Source organism: Staurois parvus, unplaced genomic scaffold, assembly GCF_062004578.1.
Source record: "Staurois parvus isolate SC_StPar_1 unplaced genomic scaffold, SC_StPar_1.0 ptg000291l, whole genome shotgun sequence".
NCBI lineage: Eukaryota > Metazoa > Chordata > Amphibia > Anura > Ranidae > Staurois > Staurois parvus.
In genome coordinates, this window is record NW_028318087.1 from 9,381,930 (window position 1) to 9,402,118 (window position 20,189).

General features: G+C 40.8%; 1 protein-coding gene across 2 annotated transcripts in view; it reads right to left on the minus strand.

Moving 5' to 3' along the window:
• The window catches only part of ADK (adenosine kinase), a 308,889-nt gene that overhangs the window by 83,621 nt on the left and 205,079 nt on the right, over window positions 1-20,189 (minus strand). The window lies entirely within an intron of this gene.

Below are 20,189 nucleotides of genomic sequence, written 5' to 3' on the forward strand. Positions count from 1 at the left end.
AGCAGCTACAAGCAAAGCAACGTACCCATACGTCGCTCTGGCTGTAGCAACACAAGCGGGCGCCGCGCTCCCCAACTGCGACTGCTGTGTCCAGCGGACACAGCAGAATGAAGATCCCGGTGATCATGTGATTGCTTACATTACAATCATGTGATCGCATAGCAAAGCTGTTATGAATCCATCTCATTCATAACAGCTCTGCTTCTCTTCCTAGTGAGCTGTGATTGGTCCACAGCTGTCACATGATACATGGGGCCAATCACAGCACCCTATACCATGTATAAAAGATAGTAAACAAGCGCTAGAAATAAATATAAACAGTCTAAAAAGCAGCTAGCATAAAAAGGTAAAACCTCCAACCCTCATATAATAATATCCAAGAAATGCAGCGCTCAGATGAAGTACACCTCATATACCTTGTGAAATATAAATACATATATAAAGTATCATATAAAATGCGTGTAGATAAACGAATGCAAAAACAGCTAATATTGCTCAGTCCAATGTGGTAATCAAAATAGAGATAACAATGGTAAGACTCTGAGGAGTGTCAGAAGGGTGCAGTTGGCGTCTAATAATGCCGTAAAATGGTATATTGGTGACAGTTATATCTCCAAAACCAGTGCAGATCTGTGCGTCAACTGCATGTGGAAATGAGAGTAAGTTGCACTAACCAGATAGCGCAATGTAAAGCACTTTTGAGTGATCAAGACCACTCCTGGTCCTCATCATCATCCTGGAGTAACCCCGGGTAACGTCTGGCAATACGGTGGCAATCTTTATAGACTCTAAAACTTTTACACAAACCAATTAACATACGAGTATTGATATTTTTTTTTTTTTACCAAAGACATGTAGCAGAAAATTTTTTGGCCTAAATTTATAACGGAGTTTATTGTATATTTTTTATAACCAAAAGTGAAAAATTGTTTTTTTTTTCAAACTTTTTGTTTCTTTTTTGTTTATAGAGAAAAAAGTAAAAACCGCAGAGGTAATCAAATACCACCAGAAGAAAGTTCCATTTGTGTGAAAAAAAGGACATAAATTTCATTTGGGTACAGCATTGCATGACTGCGTAATTACCAGTTGAAATAGCGCAGTGCCAAACAGCAAAAAATGGCCTAGTCATGAAGGGGGGTAAATCCTCAGGAGGGCAAGTGGTTAAAAACAGCCCTTACACTACAACATGAACAATGAACAGCCCTCGAATCTCAAAGTCTGATAAATTTAACCCCTGAAAGCTAAATGTTTAAAAACAGAGATATTAACTTCTGTCTGGACTTAAAAGAGGAAGTTTCTTGTTCTACACACAACACAAAATTATCTGTTTCCTATTGGTACCTGGTACTACAACATTGAATTATATATCAAACTTAGTCTAGGTTCACACCTATGCGTATTCTGCACAAACGCACAGCAGTCCATTTAACATTATTTCCTAGGGACAGGTTTATATTTTCCACATTTTCACCTGATACGTTTTTTGGAAAGGGTCAGGGACTTTAAATGCAAAACGTTGTGTTTTTGGTTCAATAGACTCAATGGAGACGTAGTAGAAATGCATGTAGTGCGTTTTTGAAGAGGTTTGCGTTTTAATCTGCACAAGTTTGGGGGAAAAAAAATGCGAAACGCACCAAAAGCACATGTGCAAAAACGCACTGCAGAAACGGATCAAACGCAAACTGCATTGGAGTGAACCTAGCCTTACACAAAAATATGGCACAAGTTTTCTAATAAGACAATCACCCTGCAACAAACATTAGGCAATGCTCACATATTGCGTATAGTAGGCCAAAGGATCTATTAGATACATACGGTAAGTAAAAACTATGTAAGCCTCAAGACTCTACCACTTTTTTTTTTCTTAAAAAGAAAAAAAAATTTTTTGAATTACCTGTAAATTCCTTGTATTGCAGTAGTAAAAGTACAGGACACAAGATTTGTAATCAAAGATCATGGGTTATATGCAATCTATCTTCAGGTGTTTGGATGCTAGCTAAAACTTGATAGGGTTGCCCTATACACATACCCCAACCAATCCATGATACTCCGGGTGTTTATTTTATCAAGACAAGGTAGTGGGGGGTGTCCTCAATTGTACTCAGAGTTAGGGAATTTACAAGCAAGACAAAATTCCTATTGTCGTAATTGTGCAGTATAGGACACAGGACTTGTATTCATAGACCATGGGATGTACCCAAGCAATAAACTGTCAGGTGCGCAACAACACAGAAAAAAACTCAGAATGAAAACAAGGATTAAAAAACCCCCAAAGAACACACTCAGATAAAGGCTTGAAGCATTTTAAGGTCAAAGCTCACATCAGCCGGGGCCTGAAAATCCACCTGGTAGAACTTAATGGGCTCTGACAGGGAAAGAAGAAACTCTGCCCTGATCCATAAGGCAGAAACCTGTCGTACAACTTTATTGCACAATTTATCTTTAGATTTACCAAAACCATATATTGTGAGGTCAAACCTAAGCATTATCAATTTGTATGCAAACAGGCAGGCTCCTACACTGCATAGTTGAAGCTACATCTAAAGGAAATTGAAAAAGAAAAATTGTATAATGTATGGCCAGCTTACTTCAAACAGAAGAAAAAGCAAAATATCAGTGATAGCATATTCTGTGGGACTCTGCTCACTGTCCCCACACTAGGCAAAGTGAACATTCCATATACATTGGTAAAACTTGCAGGATGTGGGATTTTTTTTTCCCCTGAAGATGGGAATAACAGTCAGAAATACCTCTATCCTTTAAGTCTTGGTTTCAACAGCCCTTAAAGCGAGCAACTGAGAAGCAGAATAGAAATGGGGGCCTTGGGTGATTATGTCTGGCCTGTTTGGAAGAGGCCAAGGTTCGTTTGTCAGAAGACAGACTATCGCTGTGTAACAGGTTCTTCTGTGCAAATCTGGTGCAATGAGAATCACTGGCACCCTTTCCTTTATTCTTGTGTAGCAGTCAAAGGAGGATCTTCATTGAAGGAATAGCAAACAAATGTGAAACAAGTCCAAGGAAACACTAGAGCATCTACTATGAAGGTCCCTGGTCTTGGACACACATTTATTCAGCTTGTTGTTAAACATCAAGGCCAGGATGTCCACATCTGGTTTTTCGCACCTTTGTTGGGTTCTAAAACCTCCCCTTCAGGTCTAGGTGTTGAAAACTTAGGAAGCCCACCTGCCATTTTGTCCCTCTACAGTTGTAGATGACCAACAGAACCGGAATGTGGATTTCTATCCAAGAGAGATTCTGACTTGTTTCTTTTAGGGAAGCTTGTTTTTTGGTGCCACCTTGATGGCTTAGGAAGTCCACACTACTCTGGCATTGTTCACCTGCACACCAAGTGATCTTGCAGAAGGGAGGTCCAGTGCTGAAGAGATAATCTGATGGTTCTCAGTTCCAAAATGTTGAAGGAAAGTTTTGACCCCTTTGTGGACCAAGTCCCCTTGACAGTCCAGGAATTGTAAACTCGACCTCAGCCTATAAAGCTGGCATTTGTTGGTACTACATTTTTTCAGGGAATGTGAAGGAAAGATTTTACCCATTTCAGGGCAGGATGGAGATCCACCATGTCAGGGAAGCTTTGTCTGGCTGAACAGGACCACTGGGTGATCCAAAGATTGGATTTGCTTGTTTCAAGATGTCAGCATGTTGGATTGAAGATGTCTGGAGTGAAAATAGGAAAAACCGAACTACCTCGAAGACTACCACCAAGTTCAGAACCCTCAGACAGAAGCATATCGGGGATGCAGTTTTGACCAAATGATCCTTGTTTGGAACCTTAGGGAAGCAAGTTTCATCTGAGGATAGAAAACTCTGTCTTGGGCTGTATAAAATTAAACCCAAATACGTCAGACTGTGTGAGGGTTGAAAACAAGGCTTTGGAAAGTTAAATATCTAACCAAAGGTTTAAACAAACCATCATTTGGACATTGTCAGACAAGGCTGTGACTGAAGATTCTTTTAGAAGGTGGTCATCCTGGCAGTCTGTGAAATAGATACGCAGAGGAGCCAGAAGCAGGGCAAGCACTTTTTGTGAACACTCAGGGTGTAGATGAAAGCTCAAATGACAGTGTCTGTGAATAGGTTTAACCACTTAAGTACCAGCCTGTACCGAGGGGGTTAAACATGGAGCTTGGTAATGGTGCACTAGATACGTTAATATATGTTTTTGTACTGGTCACATACGGAGGCAAGAAGGAGAGTAGTTCATCTTCAGATGAACAAGATGAGGGAGGTGAATGGGTTAATATACAGGTCACATGAAGACAGCATGGAAATAGTATGTGTAGGAAAGGAGGGGGACATGAAAGGGTTAAAGAGAACCCTGTCTCACTGAAACAGGGTGAATGAACCTGCAGCTGCTGATCTATGCATTCTGTTCCCAGTCACAGGTACTCGGTCTCTCTTCTTCCGCTGTTGTAAGGGGAAGGGGAGGCATCAAAACTGTAAACGGTACCATGTGATTGCTGTGATGACCAATCACAGCAATCACATATTACCCAGCCCCTTATTCTGGCCCAGTACAATGTCTCTATTTAACAAGCTGTCTGACATGTGCCCAGTAATCACTTTATACTGAGAATAGAAGGGAGGGTGTCTTTACAGTACAATTTATAGGCAAGTCAAAACACTCATTTATACAGTACAGGACACAGGTTGCATATTCATGGACCATCAAAGTAATGAATGAGAAGGGTGGGCACCAATTTGTCAAACTGAATCTGGGCCAACAAGGACCAAAGTTATCCAATTTCAGAGTGGCGCTGCAAGGACTTTGAGGCCAAAAGCTGCGTCTACATTAGACTGGAAGTCCACATGGAAAATCTCTGAAGGTATAACAGAGGACAGGGCAGCAGACTTGCAAAGCTGGGCTACAGAGGCTTGTTAAAGGAATGCCCAGTAAAAACAATCCACAGACCTGGTGGAGCAGGCACATAAAAAAGCAGAAGGAGTTTTGTCCTTTAGAGTAAGCTCTAGCAATGAGTTGCTCTATCCAAGTGATGATGGACATGGAAGCACAAATAAGGAGTCTATCTTCCTGAAAGAAGCTACTTCTCTGAAGCAAGACTGATGGCTCTGATGTCCAGGCAATGAAGAGCAATTTCCTTTGGATGCTTTGGAGCAAGGAACAAAAGGAAGGTCCAAGTATTCACTGAGATGGAAGACTTAGGAAAAAAGGATGGCTTTGGGCATAAGACTACCTGGTCTTTGTGAAGAATGGGGAATGGCTCCTTGCAAGAGAGCTGCCAGCTCAGAGACACTACTAACATGTGACAGTAACCAAAAAGTCCACTTTGCAGAAGAGATCATCTAATGAACCTGATGGGGTCAAAGGCTGTTTTTTTTCCAGAGCAAAGAGACCCAAGTAGCAGTCCCAAGGAACCACAGGGTGCGGTATGGGGTCTTGATATGAGATACACATTGAATAAAGGTTTTGACGTGGGAGAGCGTGGCCAGAGGTTTTACAAAAAAGAAAAGATAAGGCCTAAAACTTCCCTTTCACAGTGTTTATAGCTAAGTTTTGGACAAGTCCTGATTGTAGGAGGCCAGAATGTGACGCGCATAATAATCTCTGTTATTGAAAATGCCTGTGTTTTCAGTAGGATTTCCAGGTCTTTCTGGAAGTATCTATTTTTGCTTTCAGCATGGTAGAAATGACAGACTTTGAGACCCCGGTGTCCCTTAAGACCTGGGGTTTAAATAGGCATAACATTAAAGCTAGTGACTGAGACAGAACTGTATTTAGAGACCCTTATACAGCAGCTCTGAAAATGTATATTATATAGGGCGCGCTTGTTGGAGCCCAACCTCTGTAGCTGTAGGATAAAGGTGCCAGATGAATATCAGGGATGGATGCAGTAACACTGAGGTAGCTCTTCTTAGAGTGGAAGCAAGGTTCTAATGCAGTAACAAGAAAAAGAGAGGAAGGCGCCTCTAAGTGCAGTATTGACAATTTATATAGTAAACAATGAATAATTGTTTTAATTAATTTGCAATTTATCCATTGTTTACTAAATAAATTGTCAATACTGCACTTAGAGGCGCCTTCCTCTCTTTTTCTTTATACAACAGCTCTGGACTGTTGTATAGTAGTCCAAGTATGTCTGTGTAACAGGTTCTTCTGGGCCAGTTCAGTGCAATTATAACCATCGCATCTCTCCTCATCTGAGGAAAAATTTGCACTGGAGGAAAGGCAATGATTAGCCAGAATGGAGACCAGAAGACTATTCAAGGCACCCGATACCAGTGCTAAAACATCTGTGGTCCTGACCAAGTAATCTGTTGTTGAATCTAGAGGCCAAGATAACCATATCCTGGGTCCCCCTATCTCTGACATATTAGGTTGAAGATGTCAGGGTGATGGGCTTTATTCCCCTTGGTCCAGAAAGTGACAACCAAGGAAATTCACCTTTCAGTTATCCACTTCTGGTACGTGGACAGCAGAGATCACTGGACAGGAAGTCTCTGTCCATGAGATTATGTGGCTTACTTCCTTCATGGCTGCACAACGTATTGTGCCCTCTTGGTGGTTGAAGCAGGCCACAGCCATACCACGTTCCAACTGGACCCCCTTTTTGCAAGGACACTCAGTGTTGCAGAGCCACCCATAAAACTGAGCTCCAAAAAGTTGCCTGGCTTCCATGACTACATTCCCTAGATTGTGTGAGGCAGAACAATCCTGCCCAGCTTGAAAAATGGACATCTTAATCTTTTATCACTTTCCAATGATAAGAAAGGAACTTCGATGTCTTTCTTGGCTGGATAGGAGCATGGGTAGGCTGAGGTGCATGCTTGTTCCAGGGTCAACAACTTAAAAAAAACAAAAACCTTAAATCATGGTGAGCTTTACCTGATGAAGAAAAAATAACCATGTCCAAACAAATTACTTTCCAGCAAATCCTCAAAGGATCAAAACATGCAATCCTTTGTTTCAAACCTTTATATTTAATAGGCTTTAAATCAATTCAATGACATGTTTTTACCTGCAAGCCACTTTACTTTGCAAGTTTTTATATGTTTGACATATGAACTTTACTTCACTTTTGGGAGAGCAGTATGCTATGTTTTAACTAGTGCCAAAGGCAGCTCTCACAAGTAGCAATGAACCCTTCAAAAAGCATAGCCTAATATGAGAACAGGCAACCTCACCAAACACAACACAATGTGCAGAAACCCAAAATGTGAACGTGAAACCTGAAACAAAATCAGGGGGAACAGTATTTTTAGTCAAATAATTTTTTCTAAACAGTTACTTGATCTTTTGTCAATGAAGTTTGATGTGGTGTGTGAGTGTATATGTCCTGAACATATGTTTGGTAAACAAAACACTTTGCAGGGGCACACTTAAAAAGGAACCCCCAAAAAACAAATTAATCACTTAGGGCAATGCAACAAAAGAGAGAACTTTGTATTGTTTTTGCAAATGATGGCAAGAAACCGCTATGAACATTAAAGTTAAAAATATATTATAGTGGTTCTAGAGGCACAATGCTTTTCCAAGATTTTGTATGCATTAAAAGGTTAAAAAAAAAAAACCTGTGTGCTGCCCTCCCCCCCCCCCGAGCGTGATGTTGATCCAGTGCTGCGCACGAAAGCAGAATCACTGCTCTTTCGCTCCTCACTGGCTCAGACAAAGCAGTGGAGCCACTGGCTCCTGCTGCTGTCAGTCACAGCTGGTGAGTAGGAAGTTGAGGGCGGGGCCGAGCTAAACTGTGCATGTCAATGGACATACAGAGCACGGGCTGGGAGCGAGCTTGCATGAGTGCCCCCATAGCAAGTGGTTTGCTATGGGGACCATTCAGCAGGGGGGAGGAACTAGAAGCACCAATAGGGACCCAAGAAGAGGAGGATCTGGGCTGCTCTGTTCAAAACCATTGCACAGAGCAGGTAAGTATACCATGTTTCTGATTTTTTTTTTTTTTTTCTACCTTTACAAATCACATTTAAAGTTAAAACTAGATCTCTGCCAAGCAAGATCACAGCCTACAGAGCCTGAGATAGTTTCCTCAAACAGTGAAAGCAATCTCAAAGAGGTTATGTATTGTCAGCTTTTCTCCCAAGAAAAAGAAAAGAGTGTGAAACAGCCTAATCACATATGGATGTTTTGTCATCTGCGTCAAAGATGCTGTAGATTGCCACCAACATGTCTACTTAACCACTTGTCTACCGGGCACTTTCACCCCACTTCCTGCCCAGGCCAATTTTCAGCTTTCAGCACTGTCGCATTTTGAATGACAATTGCGCGGTCATGAAACACTGTACCCATATGACATTTTTAGTATTTTTTTGAGCCAGATAGAGCTTTCTTTTGGTGGTATTTAATCACCACTTGGTTTTTAATTTTTTAATAAAGAAACCAAAAACTACTGAAAATTTTGAGAAAAAAAAAAAGTTTTAGTTTCGGTTATAAAATTTTGTAAATGAGTAATTTTCTCCTTCACTGATGTTCGCTAAATGAGGCTGCAGTGATGGGCACTGATAGGCTGCACTGGTGAGCACTTATGGAGAGGCACTGGTAGGTGGCACTGATGGGCATTGACAGGCATCACTAGTGGGCATTGACAGACATCACTGATGGGCACTGAAAGGCAGTACTCATATGGCACTTGTAGGCGGCACTGACAGTTGGCACTGAAAGGCAGCTCAGATGGGCACTGATATGTGGCATTGATGGACACTGACAGGTGGCACTGATGGGGCCGAGGAATGCCGATTACCAGCTCTCCTCTCCTGACGAGCCGTGGGGGCCCACGGGGGTACGCACGCATGGTAAGAGTGGGAGAATGTCATATGACGTCCTCCCAAAACGAGAGAACCACCGCCCATGAGTCATTTCCTTATATGGCAGGTGGGAGGCGGTTAAAGAGGATCCTCAGTGACCCCTACCCAGAAAAAATATTTTATTTAAAAAGTCAGCTACTACAAATACTGTATCCGCTGACTTTTAATACAAGAACTCTTGTCTGACCAGGGATCCAGCGCTGTGCTCACTTGAGTGACTTATATGTGAATAGTCCTGCAGCTTCCTGGGACCTGTGATGTGTCCCCTGTGGACCTTTGATGTCACCCCTGCTGACTGGCTGCTGCAAGAGGATAGACTTAAAAGGGCTGAAATTTATGACCACCGGTCAGTATTTTTTGGGCAGGATTTTTTTTTTAAATTAGTATCACTGTTGGTGTGTTTTAGGTAGGATAAAAAAAACAAAAAAACAAAAAAAAACAAAAAAAACACACGTGGTATCGCCGCGACCGTCGGGAGCAGGAGAGTTTATTTTGGCCTGTTCTTTTTTGGTAGGTTATGGTGGTAGTAAGAAATATACAGCTACAGAATATATATATATATATATATATATATATATATATATATATATATATATATATATATATATACATATACACACACACATACATACCCTTAGTCACTAATGGGTTAAGGAAAGGTAATTTTTAACCACTGCATTTAGGAAATACTTTGTACAGTGCTTTCGCTGGCGCTGTAAATATATATATTTTTTATTTTATTAACTACCTCTAGAGACTAGGAGGTGTTTCCTAGTTTTAGCTTTAACTATTATCTGAGAGCAGAACACTGACGAAGTGATATGATTACTGAAAAAGGTGAGCAACAAGGTACCCAATATAAAACAAAGAGGTTTAAAAGAGCAGCATTTACCAGTCCAATGAGAGAAGGATCATACAACACAGATGCAGCAGCAGCTGTCTTTCTTGCCTCAGGGATGCGGGGCACTTGACAAAGCAGACAGCCTGCTGCTGGCATGTGATTAGCAATGTGTGCATTGTTGGCAGCACGTTTTCTGTCTATGCCACTAATGAGAAGACGCAAAGGGTGAATGCACAGTGACTTTTTAAAACTACAAGCTCTTATGAATAAAATTCACTAATCCTAACAAGAAAATATGGCAGCACTTTTAAAGAATGCAAGAAAATAATGAAACCTAGCTAAATTACACAAAAAAAAAACCTAGCTCTAATAACCACTGAAATGAGAGTAAGCAGTTCAACAGAAAGTACATTTAATATACAAGTTTGACTTCTCACATACAAACATGATCACCAAAGCGAATTTTTACAAATTAATTATCTTACTTGAGCAATGTGTAAGTGTCAAGACAAAGCAGTAAAAACAGCTTAAACAGTTAACAAAAAAAAAAGAAAAATAGAAATGACATCTGTCACTGTACAAATTACAAGAGGCAAGCTTTAAATCCACAGCTGAAAAAAAGCACAATCCTCATCTTTGCTTAGGAGATTATGCGGATGTGAGTGTGTGATTAGAGGCGTGGGAAAGCAGAGCTAGATACGCTGTACCCAACCACCAATTACAGTCAATCATATATCGAGGTGGTGGTGGTGGGGCATCAAGTTAACAAGAGAATAACTATTTCTGAGATAATTACGGCATTAGTAAGCTTAATACACCGATAAAGCTTGCTCCAGCTTTAAAAGGGTGTGCTGAGAATACAGCCTCAGCTTCTTGATATGCCTGCAGTGTCATTAATAGTGCTCAAGTGTTGGTTCCTTAGCAACAGACTGCCACAAAATATTTTGGCGGCATTTCAGGGCTTCCCCCCACCCCCTGCACTTGCTTCCTCTTTTGTGAGATGTGGAGGGACTCCCACCTTCAGCAAAGGAGGGGGTCCATGAGAGAGTTACTAATTTAACCTGGAGAATGGGAGAAGACAGGGGTACCCTTAAGGGTGTTAACCATATTTCATGAGTCTTGCTGGAAAAACCTGTATGTACAGTATTAGACGTGCGGATTGTGTTTGTTTTATGTATCCTAAAATGCAAACACATTTAAAAAGACACGAACTGATATCCTTATCCAAAAATAATGCATACCCGCCCATGACTTAATGGCCCTGTAAATTTATTTTTCATGAGATAAATTCTTATGTTGTTTTTTTCCCTCCTTGTATCATCCTCTGTGAGCTCCCAGACCTTTCCGTTACCCTCTCAATTCGGTTTGTTCGGAACGGGACCTACACAGCAATTGTGGTCATGTACACTGCCCTAAGCACACTACATATTCCATAGTCAATCCAAGATGTCATGAAAGTGGGGAGGCTAACACGAAATCTGAACACAACAGCAAAAACATAAAAAAAAAAAAAAAAAAAAAAAGGATTTGGAGAGGACAAGGAGCAATAGAAAGCATTTTTGAATACATACCTGAATTATTTATTTTTAATTTGCTTAGTGTTACTTTAACTCAGTGATCTTTATATAGGATATTCTTACAGCTTCAAATATCCTGTATGCTCCTGTTTAGATGCAGCTAGGTTTAGCAAATACTGGCTACCAAAAATGTGAACAAATGAGTTCAATTAAAGGGGATTTTCCATTATTGTTACGCTGATGGTTGAAGTCTGTAAATTAAATTGCTCTGCAAACTCTGGGAGTTTAGGAAAGGTAGCCTCCAGTAATGCATGGGTGCTTAGGCTGTGACAAGGAACCCTCTAAACACAAAAAAAAAACTGCCTACTGCTCACCTAAAACCATGCTAGTATGATGCTCTGGTCCCGAGTGTTCTCTCTTCTACAAACAAGAGGGTTCTTCCGCTCTACACATGCCTGATGTGAACACTTCCTTTTGGCTGTCTAGCAGAAAAATCCACGCAGGATCTAGGACTGGAGTGATGTCAGAAAGAGACCAACTGGCACCAGCACAACTCCAATAATGGATTATCAGTGCCCTCCATCCAGAAATGGCACTGAAAAAGGACACTGATGGGGGCATAGGAAAGTATAAACACGAATCACAAGGTAATTTTAAAAAGCAGATGCTGAATGGATTAGTGGGGGCATTTGGGGTGGGCATGAAGTTTTGCCTAATGATGGACTTTACGTCAAATTAAATGTTTTTTTGTCAATTTTAATGCAATTTCTTTCAATAATTATCCTTTTTTTTATATTGTTTCAATTGTTCATCATCTGAACAACCCTTCCTAAGCAGCACAATAGGGCGTTATATTCAGGTTGAAACTTGGGTTTACGATGATAAAAAGTTAGGAATGCCAGCTAGGCAGGGCAACGTCATCATAATGGGGCACCTCAACTATCCAGGTATTGATTGGGCAGAAGGAACAGCCCAATCACTTAAGGCTTGTCATTTTCTAAATGTCTTACAGGACAACTTCATGTGTCAATTAGTGGAGGCCCTGACAAGAAAGAATGCATTGTCAGACCTATTAATTACAAATGGCTCAGATCAGATTGCAGATCTGGGATTACAAGACAACTTGGGAATCAGTGATCACAGGATAATTATACCCAAGAGTCCTCAAAGAACTCAGGCTGGTTGAAGCTAGACCGTTATTCCTAAATTTTAAGCACAGCATACTGACAGGAATGATACCAGCTGATTGGCGAAGGGCCAATGTGGTACCAATATTTAAAAAAGGGCAGATCTATATTCCTGGGAACTATAGGCCAGTCAGTCTAAAATCTATAGTATGTAAACTATTTGAGGATGATAAGGGACTATATCCAAGATCTTGCTGATGAAAAAAATATCATTAGTAGTAATCAGCATGGCTTAAGAAAGGTCGTTCTTGCCAAACCAATCTATTAACATTCTATGAGGATGTGAGCTGCCATTTAGATAAAGGAAGGCCTGTGGATGTGGTGTACCTGGATTTTGCTAAAGCATTCGATACAGTTCCCCATAAATGCGTAATTCACAAACTGAGGACTGTAGGCATGGACCATAGGGTTTGTGCAAGGATAGAAAAAACTGGTTAAAGGGGTGCGTCCAAAGGGTGGTGATAAATAGCGTGTATTCATATTGGTCTGGAGTGCTAAATGGGGTACCCCAGGGTTCTGTCCCGGGACCAATTTTATTTAATTTATTCATAACTGATATGGAGGTTGGAATAAATAGCTCAATATCAGTTTTTGCTGATGATAGAACGCTAAGTAGGGCAATAACTTCACAGCAGGATATAGCAACTCTACAAGAAGATATCAATAAAATAAAGGAGCGGGAAAATACATGGAAATGTGGTTTAATATTGAAAAATGTAAAGTAATGCACTTGGGGGGGGGGGGGGCTAAAAATACTAACGCAAGTTACTCGCTAGGGGAAAAACCTCTGGGAAATCCAGGATGGAAAAAGGTCTGGGAGACCTAGTGGATGACAAATTCAGCAGTGGCATACAATGCCAAGCTGCTGCAAGCAAAGCTGGTATAATTTTAGCATGCATAAAAAAGGGTATTCACACAAGAGATAAAACTAGAATCCTGCCACTTTACAAAACTCTGGTTCGGCCAAATCTGGAGTATGCCCTCCAGTTCTAGCCACCAGTCCTCAGAAAGGATGTGCTAGAACTGTAGAGAGTCCAGAGAAAGTTAATAGGGGACTTGGGAGACCTCAGTTACGAGGAACAATTACAAATATTAAACTTATTCTCCCTGGAGAAGAGACTCTTGAAAAGAGATATATCAATCTAGAAATAACTCAGTGGTGATTCTAGCATATGGAATTAACTATTCTGTCTCGGAGTATAAGACGACGCAGGGCCATGCAATAAAAATGGAGGATAAGTGGTTTAACTGAAACTGCGTAGAGGATATTTCACTGTCAGGACCATAAGGATGTGGAATTCACTTCCACAATTGGTAGCGCCAGTGGGAAGTACTGATACTTTAAAAAAAAAAAAAAAAAAAAAACAAACACTCTTGGATGGGCATCTTAGTGAACACAATATACAAGGATATGAGTTTTTTACATGAGCGCACACACAAACCCATACAGTTTGAACTGGATGGACTTGTGTCTTTATTCAACCTTACCAACCATGTAACTATGTAAGGTTTTTAAACTCCTCCTAAAAGGCTTTAGGCCTTTGCAGGGTTAAAAAGGGAAACTACAGTTTTGCGTTTTTTTTTTTTAAATTTACACCACTGGTCAAAAGTTTCAGAACACTCCCAATATATGCATCTTGAAGAACAGTACCTTTAGTTCAAGTTTTCTTTTTTGTGACCCTGCACAGAGACTACTGGTTTTAAATTCTTTACATATTCCTAAACAGTAAAGGGTTTTAAAGCAAGCCAACTCTGACCTCTGTAGCGGCTTGTAATCTGAAGTCATTCATTCACAAATCTATAAAGATCACAACAAAGGCTCTAAAAATGGGTTCCAGTTTCTAACAGCTTAAGGTCACCACGCTAAATACAATTAAACTGCATAATATCCTTTAGAGCTATATATAGGGTTCATGCTACACCCACCAACATGTTTTTGATATTGGAGTACCACAATATCCTGGGACAGACTGGCATTATTAGAATCACCGGGATGCCTTCCACCCAAGTCCTGGGAAGCAGAAAAGGTAGAAGCTGTAATGACGAGAAGGCATAAAATGAGGAAAAGCTGATCCCATGTCATCATCATACCATCTACCATGAATACCCTGGGGTTTCCGGTGCTAGATATGAATCTATTCAGCTTCTCATTGAACCTGGATGCCAAAAGATTCATATCCTGGGTTACCCACCTTCAGCAGTGTTAACACCTCTGCATGAAGAGCCCACTCCCCTGAAGTCAGATGTTGACTGAGAAAATCTGCCTGCCAAGAGATGTGAATTTCCGCCCAAGAAAGGATGAAATTGACTTCCTGAGCAGCCCGACTTCTGGTCGATTGAGGAATGCCACCACCATGGCATTATCAGTCTTAACCCTCACAGGGAGGCCCTCCAGCTGCACCAATCAATGCAGCAGAGCAAGATGAATCACCCTTAATTCCAGGATGTTGGGCAATGACTTCTCCTGCAGTAAAACAAATCCCCTGGGCAGAGAGATTGCTTCTCTCTCCTCCTCCCCTTTTAGCAACTGTTCACATACGTAAGTCAGATCTTTTCAGAAAGTCATACGATTATAGATTTGTGTTGCAAGAAACATCACTACACCGTGTTCCAAATTATGCAAATTATATTTTTCTCATTTACCTAAATAATTGATGTAAATAACAGTCAGCATAATTCTCATGTTATCAACTATTAGGCGTACAATTCAAATTTTATTGAACAAACCTCCTAATAACAATATTTTTTTTAAACATAAAAAAAACTTACAATGCACTGTTCCAAATTATTACACACAGTAAGTTTCAAAATACTTTATAGGTTGTAAAGAACTGAAAATTGTAATTTGTTGTGTTTGCAGCATATTTACTGAAATCAAAAGCTATTTCAATCAAACTTTTAACATTTTAACTTTTTAAACATTTTAACAGGTCACGTTATATTTTAACATAGGACCCCTTATTTGATAGCAGCTTCACAAGTCTTGCATCTATTTAACTTGTGATTTTTTGGACAGTTTCTGTTTGAATTTGTTTGCAAGATGTCAGAATAGCCTCCCAGAGCTGCTGTTTGGATGTAAACTGCCTCCCACCCTCATAGAGGATGCTCCAAAGGTTCTCAATAGGATTGAAGTCAGGGGAGGATGGAGGCCACACCATGACTTTCTCTCCTTTTATCCCCATAGCAGCCATTGATGCAGAGGTATTTGCAGCATGAGATGGTGCATTGTTATGCATGAAGATGACTTTATTACGGAAAGCATAGTTCTTCCTTCTGTACCAGGGAAGAAAGTGGTCAGTCAAACTCCACATACTTTGCAGAGGTCACCTTTACACCTTCGGGGACCCTAAAGGGGCCAACCAGCTCTGTTCCCATGATTCCGGGCCAAAACATGACTCCACCACTGCCTTGCTGATGTCGCAGCCTTGTTGGAACAGGGTGGCCGTCCACCAACCCTCCACGACTCCATCCATCTGGACCATCCAGGGTTGCACGGCACTCATCGGTGAACAGGACTGTTTCTGCCCAATGCAGCCGTTTCTGCTTGTGAGCATTGGTTAGTGGTGGCCGAATAGGTGGTTTATGCACAGTTGCAAGACTCTGGAGGACTCTACACCTTGATGTCCGTGGGACTCCAGAGGCACCAGCAGCTTCAAATATCTGTTTGCTGCTATGTAATGGTATTTTAGCAGCTGCTCTCTTGATCCGATGCATGGATCTGGCAGAAATCTTCCTCAATGTGCCTTTACCTGCACGAACCCGTCTGTGCTCTGAATCAGCCACAAATCTCTTAATAGTGCGATGATCACGCTTACGTTTTCGTTAAATATCTAATGTTTTCATACCTCGTCCAAGGCATTTAACTATTTCACTCTTTTCGGCTGCAGAGAGATCCTTTTTCTTCCCCATATTGCTTGAAAACGGTGTTCTGCTTAATAATGTGGAACACCCTCCTTTAGTAGTTTTTCTTTAAATTGGGCTCACCTGCCAATCTAATTATCACAGGTGTCCGAGATTGTTTTCAGTGATCAAAAGAGCCCTGACACACAATGCCATCCATGAGTTAAACTCAAAAACAAAATATTTAATCTTTGTGACACTTAAATAGAATTTGCATAATAATTTGGAACAGGGTGTAGATGCAAGATTATATACTTTGATTCCAGGAATGCAACGTTTTTTTTAAACCATTAAATCAATGGTCCACATTATGATTTACTGCTGTTCAGGGGCTCTGGGCTTCAGTGAAATGACAGCCTCCAGCAAGAAGAAACAGGGGCAATACTGGAGGCAATTGTGGTAGCATAATTAATATGGAATGTAGGTTTATTGCTAAATAATATTTTATCAAGTGGTTATGGGTGAAGTTCTGCTGTCACTGCCATCAACCTTAAATTACATTCTTTTTTTCTTTTAAAAATGGTATATTTTCTCAGTTTAACCACTACAGTCCCCCAGCCAATTCTGACATTCCTCTCCTAAATGTAAAGATCAGCTTTTTATTTTTTGCTAGAAAATACTTAGAACCCTCAAATGAGATAGATCGATATCTCCCTCATTCATATAGGACTAGGGAGCATATGTTCTGAATGGAGAAAACTGGTTTTGCAGCTTTCTCCAGGTTTTCGTAGTCCTGGATGGGGCTTCCTAGTTTGGAGATTCCATAGTGCCTTGGGCGGGACAGAATCTCCAACCCAGTGTCTGGGTTTTGTGGAGGAACAGCAGGGTGTGTGCCCAGGTGCACACAGGCCTTATAATGGAGGTTTAGGAACACCTCAGGGCTCCACCCAAGAGAGACAGAAGATCTCCTACAGGAGTCAGAGAGGTTGCAGGTGACAGCTGCAGTATGAATGCCTGCAAGAGACAGTTAACGGCCTGAGGACTTGGTCAGAGGAGCTGTGCGTGTCCTAGAAGCTTGGGGCTGTGTGTGTTAAGGAGCTCAAGACTGTGTACATTAAGGAGCTCTAAGCTGTGTGCCTGGAGGAGCTAGTAGTCAGAAGGACCAGAATCTATAGTAGCAGTGCTGCTGTAAAGTATTGAAGTGGGCTAGTATTTGCATTTAGACTGTGTGTATTTTACTGGAGAAAAACCCGTATGGGAAACTTTATGTTGGACTTTTGTTTTTGCATTTCCTTTTAATAAAAATGGGCTACCAAGTCCTGAAATATAGTTCCTGAAAGTTTAGGGATCTGCCTTTGCCTAACGAAGAATTACTTTTTCCCTCATTTACACCAGTCAGGAACTATACTTCAAGGCTTCCTTAAAAATGTCTGTGGAAAAACAGTGTAAATAAAATCTATGAAGGTTGGGAGAGCCTTAGTGTACACTATGCATGAGATTTTTCCATGGATGAAATTTTTCACTGCAACTCACAGAAGACACAAAGCTAATTATGTGCTCTCACCACAGGAAGGTCACCGCCAGGAAGAGAACCGGCCATCCATTTACTTAAGATTTCTACAGGATCCAGCAGTCTGCATGACATGGGGCACAGGTAAGTAATGTGAATGCAAATATTGACTTAAATTTAGTCAAAAATAATTTTTTCTTCTATTTAAGAATAGAAGAACACAACTCGTTGCGTGTATAAAAGACACCTGTCCATAGAATCTCTCTTTCATTCAAACCTCACTACAATGGGCAAGCCCAAAGAGCGGTCAACGTACATCAGGGACAAGATCGTAGACTGGCACAAGGCTGAAATGGGCTACAATACCATCAGCAAGAAGCTTAGTGAGAAGGAGACAACTGTTGGACCGATTATTCGTAAATGGAAGAAATGCAAAATAACCATCAAATCGCCTTCAGTCTGGAGCGCCATTCAAGATTTCACCTCATCTTGTAAGGATGATCATGAGAAAAGTGAGGGATCAGCCCAGAACTACACAGGAGGAGCTTGTGAATGATCTCAAGGCAGTCGGGACCACAGTCACCAAACAAACCATTAACACAATACATTGCCATGGATTGAAATCCAGCAGTGCCCACAAGGTCTCCCTCCTCAAGAAGGCACATGTACAGGCTCATCTGAAGTTTGCCAATGAACATCTAATGATTCACAGAAGGATTGGGAGAAAGTGCTGTGGTCAGACGAGACCAAAATTGAGATCTTTAGCATTAACTCGATTTGCCGTGTTTGGAGGAAGAAAAATGCTATGACCCTAAGAATGCCATCCCTACAGTCAAGCACGGAGGTGGAAACATTATGCTGTGGGGTTGTTTCTCTGCTAAAGGTACAGGTCGACTTTGCCACATTGAGGGGCCAATGGATTGTAAAATATTGGATGAGAACCTTCTTCCCTTAGCCAGAACACTGAAGATGGGTCGTGGATGGGTCTTCCAGCATGACAATGACCCAAAACCTACCAACAAGGCAACAAAGGAGTGGCTCAAGAAGAAGCACATTAAGGTCATGGAGTGGCCTTAGCCAGTCTCCAGACCTTACTCCTATAGAAAATGTATGTAGGGAGCTGAAACTTCGAGTTGCCAAGTGACAGCCAAGAAACCTTAAGGATTTAGAGAAGGTCTGTAAAGAAGAGTGGACCAAAATCCCTCCCGAGATGTGTGCAAACATGGTAACCAACTACAAGAAATGTCTTACCGCTGTGCTTGCCAACAAGGGTTTCTGCACCAAGTACTAAATCATGTTTTGCTTGGGGATCAAATACTTATTTTACTCCCTGAACTGCAACTCAATTTATATTATTTGTATCATGTGTTTTTTTCTGGATTTTTGGTTGACAGTCAGTCTGTCTCTATCATTTAAAATACTATGATAAAAATTATAGACCCTCAATTTCTTTGTAAGTGGGCAAACTTACAAAACTTGCAGGGGATAAAATAATTACTTTCCCCACTTTACATGCATCTGATTTGATGCAGGTGCTATTTGTCCAATGATTTTCTACCCAGCTACTTTGATTTTTCAATCAAAGGATGTCAGGAGGGAGGGTGCCACATTATCACCAAAAGTGAAAGTAAAGTTGAATAGTCACAAGAACAAGTATACAGAGAAGATCTTCCATTGGGGACATTAGCTCTGGTGACTGGCAGAGATTTCCTTCACTACCTACTGTGGCTATGGAACAAGAAATTAAGGGAAATCTTCCCAATGAGACACAGATGGCAATAAACGCAACAGGGGTTATAGCCCCTCCTCACTATATCAAAATAAGGGAAAAAAAAGGTTTTGCTTCTTTTTTTAAAACTGGAACCAGCATAAGTTCCAAACCATCATGCTTTCACCTATGTTTTAATGACATTTGGAGTCACACTGAACCATTTCTTCTGCCTCATCAATAGCCTATAAAAAAAATGAACCAAAGACTACAAATTTTAAAGGTCCCCTTCAGTCAGAGCACATGCGCCAATCACAAGACCGCTGAATAGCGGTCACAGTGGTCACATGATTGGGAGCAAGTCTCACCATATTATTAAAGACTGGAAGCGATCTTTGGCAGGTGGGCTTTCAGCACAGAAACATTAGCACCCTCTTTGCTGATGCACATGTGTTATGTGGATGGAAAGAGGTTAAGCTGCGTTACAAGGTATTCGAATATCCAAGCTGCTGATTCTCAGAAACGTATCTTCTTGCTTTGGTTTGGCTTTGGGTCTGCCAGACCCATTCTCATTTGAGTTGCCCCTGGTTTCTCACTGACCTTTCGAAGATGAAGGAATCTAATCACAGATACCTTGGTTTGTAAGTTTTCACTTTTTGGCAACCTTTTTTGGTTCTTACTTTTAAAATATTTCAGAATACACACAGGACTTCACACTCTTAAAAAAAATTATTGAGAAGTGGTGATCTAAAATGTTTGACTGGTAGTATATCTACAAGCTAGGTTTACTTTTTAC